This window comes from Oncorhynchus keta, chromosome 17, assembly GCF_023373465.1.
Source record: "Oncorhynchus keta strain PuntledgeMale-10-30-2019 chromosome 17, Oket_V2, whole genome shotgun sequence".
NCBI lineage: Eukaryota > Metazoa > Chordata > Actinopteri > Salmoniformes > Salmonidae > Oncorhynchus > Oncorhynchus keta.
The window spans coordinates 36,556,439-36,570,350 of record NC_068437.1 but is presented as its reverse complement, the minus strand read 5'-3'; positions in this window follow the sequence as shown (position 1 = coordinate 36,570,350).

Below are 13,912 nucleotides of genomic sequence, written 5' to 3'. Positions count from 1 at the left end.
AACTCTCTTCCCCTTCCCTCCTCAACTCTCTTCCCCTTCCCTCCTCAACTCTGTTTCCCCTTTACTCCTCAACTCTGTTTTCCCTTTACTCCTCAACTCTCTTCCCCTTCCCTCCTCAACTCTCTTCCCCTTCCCTCCTCAACTCTGTTTCCCCTTTACTCCTCAACTCTGTTTTCCCTTTACTCCTCAACTCTCTTCGCCTTCCCTCCTCAACTCTCTTCCCTTCCCTCCTCAACTCTGTTTCCCCTTTACTCCTCAACTCTGTTTTCCTTTACTCCTCAACTCTCTCTTCCCCTTCCCTCCTCAACTCTCTTTTCCCTTTCCCTCCTCAACTCTGTTTTCCCTTTACTCCTCAACTCTGTTTTCCCTTTACTCCTCAACTCTCTTCCCCTTCCCTCCTCAACTCTCTTTTCCCTTTCCCTCCTCAGCTCTGTTTTCCCTTTACTCCTCAACTCTGTTTTCCCTTTACTCCTAAACTCTGTTCCCTTTACTCCTCAACTCTGTTTTCCCTTTACTCCTCAACTCTGTTTTCCCTTTCCCTCCTCAACTCTGTTTTCCCTTTACTCCTCAACTCTCTCCCCCTTCCCTCCTCAACTCTCTTCCCCTTCCCTCCTCAACTCTGTTTTCCCTTTACTCCTCAACTCTGTTTTCCCTTTACTCCTCAACTCTCTTCCCCTTCCCTCCTCAACTCTCTTTTCCCTTTCCCTCCTCAGCTCTGTTTTCCCTTTACTCCTCAACTCTGTTTTCCCTTTACTCCTCAACTCTGTTTTCCCTTTACTCCTCAACTCTCTTCCCCTTCCCTCCTCAACTCTCTTCCCCTTCCCTCCTCAACTCTGTTTCCCCTTTACTCCTCAACTCTGTTTTCCCTTTACTCCTCAACTCTCTTCCCCTTCCCTCCTCAACTCTCTTTTCCCTTTCCCTCCTCAACTCTGTTTTCCCTTTACTCCTCAACTCTGTTTTCCCTTTACTCCTCAACTCTGTTTTCCTTTACTCCTCAACTCTCTTCCCCTTCCCTCCTCAACTCTCTTCCCCTTCCCTCCTCAACTCTGTTTTCCCTTTCCCTCCTCAACTCTGTTTTCCCTTTACTCCTCAACTCTCTTCCCCTTCCCTCCTCAACTCTCTTCCCCTTCCCTCCTCAACTCTGTTTTCCCTTTACTCCTCAACTCTGTTTTCCCTTTACTCCTCAACTCTCTTCCCCTTCCCTCCTCAACTCTCTTTTCCCTTTCCCTCCTCAGCTCTGTTTTCCCTTTACTCCTCAACTCTGTTTTCCCTTTACTCCTAAACTCTGTTCCCTTTACTCCTCAACTCTGTTTTCCCTTCCCTCCTAAACTCTGTTCCCTTTACTCCTCAACTCTGTTTTCCCTTTACTCCTCAACTCTCTTCCCCTTCCCTCCTCAACTCTCTTTTCCCTTTTCCTCCTCAACTCTGTTTTCCCTTTACTCCTCAACTCTCTTCCCCTTCCCTCCTCAACTTTCTTTTCCCTTTACTCCTCAACTCTGTTTTCCCTTTACTCCTCAACTCTCTTCCCCTTCCCTCCTCAACTCTCTTTTCCCTCCTCAACTCTCTTTTCCCTTTCCCTCCTCAACTCTGTTTTCCCTTTACTCCTCAACTCTGTTTTCCCTTTACTCCTAAACTCTGTTCCCTTTACTCCTCAACTCTGTTTTCCCTTTACTCCTCAACTCTGTTTTCCCTTTCCCTCCTCAACTCTGTTTTCCCTTTACTCCTCAACTCTCTTCCCCTTCCCTCCTCAACTCTCTTCCCCTTCCCTCCTCAACTCTGTTTTCCCTTTACTCCTCAAATCTGTTTTCCCTTTACTCCTCAACTCTCTTCCCCTTCCCTCCTCAACTCTCTTTTCCCTTTCCCTCCTCAGCTCTGTTTTCCCTTTACTCCTCAACTCTGTTTTCCCTTTACTCCTAAACTCTGTTCCCTTTACTCCTCAACTCTGTTTTCCCTTCCCTCCTAAACTCTGTTCCCTTTACTCCTCAACTCTGTTTTCCCTTTACTCCTCAACTCTCTTCCCCTTCCCTCCTCAACTCTCTTTTCCCTTTCCCTCCTCAACTCTGTTTTCCCTTTACTCCTCAACTCTCTTCCCCTTCCCTCCTCAACTCTCTTTTCCCTTTACTCCTCAACTCTGTTTTCCCTTTACTCCTCAACTCTCTTCCCCTTCCCTCCTCAACTCTCTTTTCCCTCCTCAACTCTCTTTTCCCTTTACTCCTCAACTCTGTTTTCCCTTTACTCCTCAACTCTCTTCCCCTTCCCTCCTAAACTCTCTTCCCTTTCCCTCCTCAACTCTGTTTTCCCTTTACTCCTCAACTCTGTTTTCCCTTTACTCCTCAACTCTCTTCCCCTTCCCTCCTAGACTCTTTTCCCTTTCCCTCCTCAACTCTGTTTTCCCTTTACTCTTCAACTCTGTTTTCCCTTTACTCCTAAACTCTGTTCCCTTTACTCATCAACTCTGTTTTCCCTTTACACCTCAACTCTCTTCCCCTTGCTCCTCTCTACTCCTCAACTCTGTTTTCCCTTCCCTCTTAAACTCTGTTCCCTTTCCCTCCTCAACTCTCTTCCCCTTCCCTCCTCAACTCTGTTTTCCCTTTACTCCTCAACTCTCTTCCCCTTCCCTCCTCTTCTTCCCTTCCCTCCTCAACTCTGTTTCCCCTTTACTCCTCAACTCTGTTTTCCTTTACTCCTCAACTCTCTTCCCCTTCCCTCCTCAACTCTCTTCCCCTTCCCTCCTCAACTCTCTTTCCCCTTTACTCCTCAACTCTGTTTTCCTTTACTCCTCAACTCTCTTCCCTTCCCTCCTCAACTCTCTTCCCCTTCCCTCCTCAACTCTGTTTCCCCTTTACTCCTCAACTCTGTTTTCCCTTTACTCCTCAACTCTCTTCCCCTTCCCTCCTCAACTCTCTTTTCCCTTTCCCTCCTCAACTCTGTTTTCCCTTTACTCCTCAACTCTGTTTTCCCTTTACTCCTCAACTCTCTTCCCCTTCCCTCCTCAACTCTCTTTTCCCTTTCCCTCCTCAGCTCTGTTTTCCCTTTACTCCTCAACTCTGTTTTCCCTTTACTCCTAAACTCTGTTCCCTTTACTCCTCAACTCTGTTTTCCCTTTACTCCTCAACTCTGTTTTCCCTTTCCCTCCTCAACTCTGTTTTCCCTTTACTCCTCAACTCTCTCCCCCTTCCCTCCTCAACTCTCTTCCCCTTCCCTCCTCAACTCTGTTTTCCCTTTACTCCTCAACTTTGTTTTCCTTTACTCCTCAACTCTCTTCCCCTTCCCTCCTCAACTCTCTTTTCCTTTCCCTCCTCAGCTCTGTTTTCCCTTTACTCCTCAACTCTGTTTTCCCTTTACTCCTCAACTCTGTTTTCCCTTTACTCCTCAACTCTCTTCCCCTTCCCTCCTCAACTCTCTTCCCCTTCCCTCCTCAACACTGTTTCCCCTTTACTCCTCAACTCTGTTTTCCCTTTACTCCTCAACTCTGTTCCCCTTCCCTCCTCAACTCTCTTTTCCCTTTCCCTCCTCAGCTCTGTTTTCCCTTTACTCCTCAACTCTGTTTTCCCTTTACTCCTAAACTCTGTTCCCTTTACTCCTCAACTCTGTTTTCCCTTCCCTCCTAAACTCTGTTCCCTTTACTCCTCAACTCTGTTTTCCCTTTACTCCTCAACTCTCTTCCCCTTCCCTCCTCAACTCTCTTTTCCCTTTTCCTCCTCAACTCTGGTTTCCCTTTACTCCTCAACTCTCTTCCCCTTCCCTCCTCAACTCTCTTTTCCCTTTACTCCTCAACTCTGTTTTCCCTTTACTCCTCAACTCTCTTCCCCTTCCCTCCTCAACTCTCTTTTCCCTCCTCAACTCTCTTTTCCCTTTCCCTCCTCAACTCTGTTTTCCCTTTACTCCTCAACTCTGTTTTCCCTTTCCCTCCTCAACTCTGTTTTCCCTTTACTCCTCAACTCTCTTCCCCTTCCCTCCTCAACTCTCTTCCCCTTCCCTCCTCAACTCTGTTTTCCCTTTACTCCTCAAATCTGTTTTCCCTTTACTCCTCAACTCTCTTCCCCTTCCCTCCTCAACTCTCTTTTCCCTTTCCCTCCTCAGCTCTGTTTTCCCTTTACTCCTCAACTCTGTTTTCCCTTTACTCCTAAACTCTGTTCCCTTTACTCCTCAACTCTGTTTTCCCTTCCCTCCTAAACTCTGTTCCCTTTACTCCTCAACTCTGTTTTCCCTTTACTCCTCAACTCTCTTCCCCTTCCCTCCTCAACTCTCTTTTCCCTTTCCCTCCTCAACTCTGTTTTCCCTTTACTCCTCAACTCTCTTCCCCTTCCCTCCTCAACTCTCTTTTCCCTTTACTCCTCAACTCTGTTTTCCCTTTACTCCTCAACTCTCTTCCCCTTCCCTCCTCAACTCTCTTTTCCCTCCTCAACTCTGTTTTCCCTTTACTCCTCAACTCTGTTTTCCCTTTACTCCTAAACTCTGTTCCCTTTACTCCTCAACTCTGTTTTCCCTTCCCTCCTAAACTCTGTTCCCTTTCCCTCCTCAACTCTGTTTTCCCTTTACTCCTCAACTCTGTTTTCCCTTTACTCCTCAACTCTCTTCCCCTTCCCTCCTCAACTCTCTTTTCCCCTTCCCTCCTCAACTCTGTTTTCCCTTTACTCCTCAACTCTCTTCCCCTTCCCTCCTCAACTCTCTTTTCCCTTTACTCCTCAACTCTCTTCCCCTTCCCTCCTCAACTCTCTTTTCCCTCCTCAACTCTGTTTTCCCTTTACTCCTCAACTCTGTTTTCCCTTTACTCCTCAACTCTCTTCCCCTTCCCTCCTCAACTCTCTTTTCCCTTTACTCCTCAGCATGTTTTCCCTTTACACCTTTGATCCACTCTGTTTTCCCTTCCCTCCTAAACTCTGTTCCCTTTACTCCTCAACTCTGTTTTCCCTTTACACCTCAACTCTGTTTTCCCTTTACTCCTCAACTCTCTTCCCCTTCCCTCCTCAACTCTCTTTTCCCTTTACTCCTCAACTCTGTTTTCCCTTCCCTCCTAAACTCTGTTCCCTTTACTCCTCAACTCTGTTTTCCCTTTACTCCTCAACTCTGTTTTCCCTTTACTCCTCAACTCTCTTCCCCTTCCCTCCTAAACTCTCTTCCCTTTCCCTCCTCAACTCTGTTTTCCCTTTACTCCTCAACTCTGTTTTCCCTTTACTCCTCAACTCTCTTCCCCTTCCCTCCTAAACTCTTTTCCCTTTCCCTCCTCAACTCTGTTTTCCCTTTACTCTTCAACTCTGTTTTCCCTTTACTCCTAAACTCTGTTCCCTTTACTCCTCAACTCTGTTTTCCCTTCCCTCCTAAACTCTGTTCCCTTTACTCCTCAACTCTGTTTTCCCTTTACTCCTCAACTCTGTTTTCCCTTTACTCCTCAACTCTGTTTTCCCTTTACTCCTCAACTCTGTTTTCCCTTTACTCCTCAACTCTGTTTTCCCTTTACTCCTCAACTCTGTTTTCCCGTTACTCCTCAACTCTCTTCCCCTTCCCTCCTCAACTCTCTTTTCCCTTTCCCTCCTCAACTCTGTTTTCCCTTTACTCTTCAACTCTGTTTTCCCTTTACTCCTCAACTCTGTTTTCCCTTCACTCCTCAACTCTGTTCCCTTTACTCCTTTTGGTATATAGTGGGATTGTAGCTAGTGGGGTGATCTAGCAGAGTCTATGGCTGTCTGGAGTGGTTCTCAATCAGAGTCAGGTGTTTATCGTTGTCTCTGATTGGGAACCATATTTAGGCAGCCATATTCTTTAGTTGTGTTGTGGGTGATTGTCCTTAGTGTCCAGATGTCCTTGTTCTGTGTTAGTTTACACAAAGTATAGGCTGTTTCGGTTTTCGTTACGTTTATTGTTTTGTAGTGTTTGTGTTTTTTCGTGTCTACGTTGTTTATTAAACATGGATCGCAATATACACGCTGCAGTTTGGTCCGACTCTCCTTCACCACATGAAAACCGTAACACATTTGAGATGAGTTTTGTAGGGTATGTAAACAAAGTGGCATAGTTTAAAGTGGCTAGTGATACATGTATTACATAAAGATGCAGTAGATTATATAGAGTACAGTATATTCATATACATATGAGATGAGTAATGTAGGGTATGTAAACATTATATTAAGTAGCATTGTTTAAAGTGGCTAGTGATATATTTTACATAAATTTCCATCAATTCCCATTATTAAAGTGGCTGGAGTTTAGTGAGTGTATTGGCAGCAGCCACTCAATGTTAGTGGTGGCTGTTTAACAGTCTGATGGCCTTGAGATAGAAGCTGTTTTTCAGCCTCTCGGTCCCTGCTTTGATGCACCTGTACTGACCTCGCCTTCTGGATGATAGCAGGGTGAACAAGCAGTGGCTCGGGTGGTTGTTGTCCTTGATGATCTTTATGGCTTTCCTGTGACATATGGTGGTGTAGGTGTCCTTGAGTTTGCCCCCGGTGATGCTTTGTGCAGACCTCACTACCCTCTGGAGAGCCTTATGGTTGTGGGCGGAGCAGTTGCCGTACCAGGCGGTGATACAGCCCGACAGGATGCTCTCGATTGTGCATCTGTAGAAGTTCGTGAGTGCTTTTGGTGACAAGCCAAATTTATTCAGCCTCCTGAGGTTGAAGAGGCGCTGCTGCGCCTTCTTCACGATGCTGTCTGTGTGGGTGGACCAATTCAGTTTTTCTGTGAAGTGTACGCCGAGGAACTTAAAACTTACTACCCTCTCCACTACTGCCCCATCAATGTGGATAGGGGGTGCTCCCTCTGCTGTTTCCTGAAGTCCACAATCATCTCCTTTGTTTTGTTGACGTTGAGTGTGAGGTTATTTTCCTGACACCACACTCCGAGGGCCCTCACATCCTCCCTGTAGGCCGTCTCGTCGTTGTTGGTAATCAAGCCTACCACTGTAGTGTCGCCCGCAAACTTGATGATTGAGTTGGAGGCGTGCATGGCCACTCAGTAGTGGGTGAACAGGGAGTACAGGAGAGGGCTCAGAATGCACCCTTGTGGGGCCCCAGTGTTGAGGAGTAGTGGGGTCCAGATGTTGTTACCTACCCTCACCAACTGGGGACGGCCCGTCAGGAAGTCCAGTACACAGTTGCACAGGGCGGGGTCGAGACCCAGGATCTCGAGCTTGATGACGAGTTTGGAGGGTACTATGGTGTTAAATGCGGAGCTGTAGTCGATGAACAGCATTCTCACATAGGTATTGCTCTTGTCCAGATGGGTTAGGGCAGTGTGGTTGAGATTGCATCGTCTGTGGACCTATTTGGGCGGTAAGCAAATTGGAGTGGGTCTAGGGTGTCAGGTAGGGTGGAGGTGATACGGTCCTTGACTAGTCTCTCAAAGCACTTCATGCTGACGGAAGTGAGTGCTACGGGGCAGTAGTTGTTTAGCTCAGTTACTTTAGCTTTCTTGGGAACAGGAACAATGGTGGCCCTCTTGAAGCATGTGGGAACAGCAGACTGGGATAAGGATTGATTGAATATGTCCGTAAACACACCAGCCAGCAAGTCTGCGCATGCTCTGAGGGCGCGGCTGGGGATGCCATCCCTGACTTGCGAGGGTTAACATGTTTGAATGTTTTACTCACGTCAGCTGCAGTGAAGGAGTGTCAGCATGTTTTGGTAGTCAGAGGCACTGTATTGTCCTCAAAGCGGGCAAAAAAGTTATTTAGTCTGCCTGGGAGCAAGACATCCTGGTCCGTGACGTGGCTGGTTTTCTTTTTGTAATCCGTGATTGACTGTAGACCCTGCCACATTCCTCTTGTGTTTGAGCCGTTGAATTGGGACTCTACTTTGTCTCTATACTGAAGCTTAGCTTGTTTGATTGCCTTGCAGAGGGAATAGCTACACCGTTTGTATTTCCGGTCACCTTGCACTGGTTAAAAGCAGTGGTTCATGCTTTCAGTTTCACTCGAATGCTGCCATCAATCCATGGTTTCTGGTTTAGGAATGTTTTAAGTGTTGCTATGGGAATGACATCTTCAATGCACTTTCTATTGAACTCGCTCACAGAATCAGCGTATTGTTGTTGGACGCAATGCGGAACATATCCCAGTCCACGTGATGGAAGCAGTCTTGGAGCGTGGAATCAGATTGGTCGGACCAGCGTACAGACCTGAGCGCTGGGGCTTCTTGTTTTAGCTTCTGTCTGTAGGCAGGGAGCAACAAAATTGAGTCGTGGTCAGCTGGTTGCGCAATCGATATGCTGATACAATTTAGGGAGTCTTGTTTTCAGATTAGCCTTATTAAAATCCCCAGCTACAATGAATGCAGCCTCAGGATGTGTGGTTTCCAGTTTACATAGAGTCAAATAAAGTTTGTTCAGAGCCATCATGAGTTACACTCTCAGGGGGGCAATAGAACATCACTGCAGAGAGAACTGTAAATGCATAATGGCAGATCATATTGATGCATAGTAGTAAAATAAATAAATAGTGGATGCTGCTGTTATTGTAACAAGGTAAAACAACACGCACAACAGAGATCTTCTGTTAGATCTTTTTTTATTCATGCCAACATTTTTGTGGTGAAAAAATACAGTGAACCTCAGTATAATCTGGCAGCGTGATTCAGAGGGTCTAATGCAGTACCCAAAAGTAAGAAAGGCTGTAATCGTCTCACCTACTGTTTCTCTACTCAGTGGGACAAATAGTTTCTACAGTTATCCATACTGAGCTAACTGAGATTTAGATGAAAATGTGAATCCTGAAACCTTTGTGAAATCATTCATGTGCCTGTGGAGGTCTGAGTGTGACCTTGTACTTGATCAAACCTTTGAACCTTTTACCTTGGGGCGTTTTGAGACTGATGCTGCGGGCTGGGTTCTGATGTGTTCCTGTCCCAGTGGTCATTTTAGTCTCCCAAGAGAGCATTGACTCCGGTGTCCCAGGAGAGCATTGGGGAATGACATCATGACCCCTGACCCCTGTGTGATCTCTTTGGAGAGGACTGTGCAGGATCTGGTTAAGAGTAATGGTGCGTTACCAAACATTTGTTGTGCGAGGAGAAGCCTGGAGATTGACTTTAAACTCTTAAAAATAGAGGTGCAAGTTAGAACCTAATAAGGTTCTTGAGAGCGATGCTGTAGTTTCAAGTTTCAAAGTTTATTTGCCGCGTGCACAGGATACAACAGACGTAAAACAGTACAGTGGAATTCTTACCTCGTTAGCTCTTTCCCAATAATGCAGTGATAGTGATAATAATAGAAAAGAGAAAAAAAACATTTTTTTTTTTTTTTAAACACACAAAATGTACCATATAGGTTGAAGAAAGCAAGTATATACAGGTCAGTGACAGTTCCTTACTCAATGTCCATTTAACAATCTTATGGCCAGGGGATAGAAGCTGTTTAGGAGACTGTTGATCTGAGCCTTGATGCACCAGTATCGTCTGCCGGTGGGAGCATGCAGAACAGTCCATGTCTCAGGTGTCTGGAGTCTTTGTCCGTTTTTGGGGCCTTTATCTCAGACACCGCCTGGCATGTACACTTGAAGTCGGAAGTTTACATACACTTAGGTTGGAGTCATTAAAAATTGTTTTTCAACCACTCCACAAATTTCTTGTTAACAAACTATAGTTTTGGCAAGTCGATTAGGACATCTACTTTGTGCAAGTCATTTATCCAACGATTGTTTACAGACAGATTATTTCACTTATAATTCACTGTATCACAATTCCAGTGGGTTAGAAGTTTACATACACTAAGTTGACTGTTCCTTTAAACATCTTGGAAAATTCAAGAAAATGATGTCATGTCTTTAGAAGCTTCTGATAGGCTAATTAACATAATTAGAGTCAATCGGAGGTGTACCTGTTAATGTATTTCAAGGCCTACCTTCAAACTCAGGGCCTCTTTGCTTGACATCATGGTAAAATCAAAAGAAATCAGCCAAGACCTCAGAATTTGTTTTGTAGACCTCCACAAATCTGGTTTATCCTTGGGAGCAATTTCCAAACGCCTGAAGGTACCACGTTCATCTGTACAAACAATAGTACGCAAGTATAAACACCATGGGACCACGCAGCCGTCATACCGCTCAGGAAGGAGACGCGTTCTGTCTCCTAGACATGAACGTACTTTGGTGCGAGAAGTGCAAATCAATCCCAGAACAACAGCAAAGGACCTTGTGAAAATGCTCGGGGAATATCCACAGTAAAACGAGTCCTATATCGAAATAACCTGAATGGCCACTCAGCAAGGAAGAAGCCACTGCTCCAAAATCGCCATAAAAAAGACAGACTACGGTTTGCAACTGCACATGGGAATAAAGATCGTACTTTTGGAGAAATGTCCTCTGGTCTGAGGAAACAAAAATTGAACTGTTTGGCCATAATGACCATCGCTATGTTTGGAGGAAAAAGGGGGATGCTTGCAAGCCAAAGAACACCATCCCAACCGTGCTTTGCAGGAGGGACTGGTGCACTTCACAAAATAGCTGGCATCATGAGGATGGAAAATTAAGTGGAAATATTGTAGCAACATCGCAAGACATAAGTCAGAAAGTTAAGGCTTGGTCGCAAATGGGTCTTCCAAATGGACAATGACCCCAAGCATACTTCCAAAGTCGTGGCAAAATGGCTTAAGGACAACAAGTCAAGGTATTGGAGTGGCCATCACAACGCCCTGACCTCAATCCTAGAACATTTGTGGGCAGAACTGAAAAGGCGTGTGCAAGCAAGGAGGCCTACAAAGGAATGGGCTAAAATTCACCCAACTTATTGTGGGAAGCTTGTGAAAGGCTACCCAAAATGTGTGACCCAAGTTAAACAATTTAAAGGCAATGCTAGGAATACTAATTGAGTGTATGTAAACTTCTGACCCACTGGGAATGTGATGAAAGAAGTATGAAAGCTGAACAAATATAATTCTCTCAACTATTATTCTGACATTTCACATTCTTAAAATAAAGTGGTGATCCTAACTGACCTAAAACATGGAATATTTACTAGGATTAAATGTCAGGAATTGTGAAAAACTGAGTTGAAATGTATTTGGCTAAGGTGTATGTAAACTTCCAACTTCAACTGTATGTCCTGGATGGATGGGAGCTTGCCCCGAGTGATGTGCTGGGCCGTCCGCACCACCCTCTGTAGGGCCTTCTGGTCGAGGGCGGTGCAGTAGCCATACCAGACAATGATACAACCAGCCAGGGTGCTCTCGATGGTACATCTGAGGGGCCATGCCAAATCGTTTCAGCCTTCTGAGAGAGAAGAGGTGCTGCCGTGCCTTGTTCACGACTGTGCTGGTTTGAGAGGACCATGTTAAAGTCCTCAGTGATGTGGTCACCGAGGAACTTGACGCTCTTGACCCTCTCCACTGCGTGCGTGGCAACAGAGTCGTGGGAAAACAGGGAGTACGTGGTGGGGGGCTAAGCACACACCCCTGTGTTGAGAGTCAGCATGGCAGAGTTGTTGTTGCCTATACTCACCACCTGAAGTCCAGGAAGTCAAGTACATCCCGGATCCAGTTGCAGAGGGAGGTGTTCAGTCCCAGCATCCAGCGCTTGGTGACAAGCTTGGAGGGCACTATGGTATTGAAAGCTGAGAAGTAGTTGATGAAGAGTGATTGGAGTGGACCTAGGGTGTCGAATATGGTGTAATTGCAGACTGCAATTTGGGGGATTTCTTGATGTGGGTGTTCCCTGACAGCCATTGTTAAGATCTGAGGTTATGAGACGGATGGTTTCTCAACACAAACAATCAATCAATCAAATGTATTTATAAAGCCCCTTTTGCATCAGCCGATGTCACAAAGTGCTATACAGAAACCCAGTCTAAAACCCCAAACAGCAATGTAGAAGCACGGTGGCTAGGAAAAACTCCCTAGAGCTCCCTAGAGAGGAACCAGGCTCTGAGGGGTGGCCAGGCCTCTTCTGGTTGTGCCGGTGGAGACCAGAACAGTACATGGCCAAGATGTTCAAGCGTTCATAGATGACCAGCAGGGTCAAATAATAATAATCACAGTGGTTGTAGAGGGTGCAACAGGTCAGCACCTCAGGAGTAAATGTCAGTTGGCTTTTCATAGCTGATCATTCAGAGTTAGAGACAGCAGGTGCGGCAGAGAGATAGAGAGTCAAAAACAGCAGGTCCGGGCCAAGGTACCACGTGAACAGGTCAGGGTTCCATAGCCGCAGGCAGAACAGCAGCAGGTGGACTGGGGTGGACTGGGGACAGCAAGGAGTCATCAGGCCAGGTAGTCCTGAGGCATGGTCCTAGGGCTCAGGTCCTCCGAGAGAAGAGAGAAAAGAAGGAAAGAGAGAGAGACAGTTAGAAGGAGCATACTTAAATTCACACAGGACACCGTATAAGACAGGAGAAGTACTCCAGATATAACAACCTGACCCTAGCCCCCCGTCACAAACTATTGCAGCATAAATAATGGAGGCTGAGACAGGAGGGGTCAGGAGACACTGTGGCCCCGTCCGACGATACCCCCGGACAGGGCCAACCAGGCAGGATATAACCCCACCCACTTTGCCAAAGCACAGCCCCCACACCACTAGAGGGATATCTTCAAACCACCAACTTTACTACCCTGAGACAAGGCTGAGTTTAGCCCACGAAGATGTCCCCCACGGCACAAACCCGAGGGGGGCGCCAACCCGGACAAGAAGATCACGTCAGTGACTCAGCCCACTCAAGTGACGCACCCCTCCTAGGGACGGCATGGAAGAGCACCAGTAAGCCAGTGACTCAGCCCCCATAATAGGATCAGAAGCAGAGAATCCCAGTGGATAAAGGGGAGCCGGCCAGGCAGAGACAGCAAGGGTGATTCATCACTCCAGTGCCTTTCCGTTCACCTTCACACCCCTGGGCCAGACTAGACTCAATCATAGGACCTACTGAAGAGATGAGTCTTCAATAAAGACTTAAAGGTTGAGACCGAGTCTGCGTCTCTCACATGGATAGGCAGACTATTCCATAAAAATTGAGCTCTATAGGAGAAAGCCCTGCTGTTTGCTTCTTGGGACAATAAGGAGGCCTGCATCCTGAAGCTATGTTGCGCTTGGTGACCTCTGACTGTTTCATCCTAACATCATTGGTGCCGACGTGGATAACAATATCCCTATACTCTCTACACTTGCCAATGTTAGCCTTAGCTAGCACCATCTTCAGATTAGCCTTAACGACGGTAGCCCTGCCCCCTGGTAAACAGTGTATGATCGCTGGATGATTCTTTTTAAGTCTAATACTGCGGGTAATGGAGTCGCTAATGACCAGGATTTTCAATTTATCAGAGCTAATGGTGGGAGACTTCGATGTCTGAGACCCCGTACCGGGTGGAGGAGAGACCAGAGAAGGCTCGGCCTCTGACTCCGACTCGTTGCTTTAAAACCTCTTGAAGCTAGGGGGCACTATTTTTTATGTTTGGAAAAATAACGTTCCCAAAGTAAACGGCCTATTTCTCAGGACCAGATGCTAGAATATGCCTATAATTGACGGATTAGGATAGAAAACACTCTAAAGCATCCAAAACTGTCAAAATATTGTCTGTGAGTATAACAGCACTGATATTGCAGGCGAAACCCTGAGAAAAATCTAACCAGGAAGTGGCTTCTATTTTGAAAACTCCATGTTCCATAGCCTCCCATTGCTCCATTTAAAGGGATATCAACCAGATTCCTTTTCCTATCACTTCCTCAAGGTGTCAACAGTCTTCAGACATAGTTTCAGGCTTTTATTTTGAAAAAATTAGCCAGAAAGATAACATCGCGTCAGGTGGTCACATGAGTTTTGCTCGCACAACAGAGTTCGGACAGCCATTTCCTTTCCCTCTCCTACTGAACAAGACTGTTGCAGTTGATATATTATCGATTATATATTTTAAAAACAACCTGAGGATTGATTATAAAAATCATTTGACATGTTTCTGTGGACATTACGGATATTATTTGGAATTTGTCTGCGTTGTC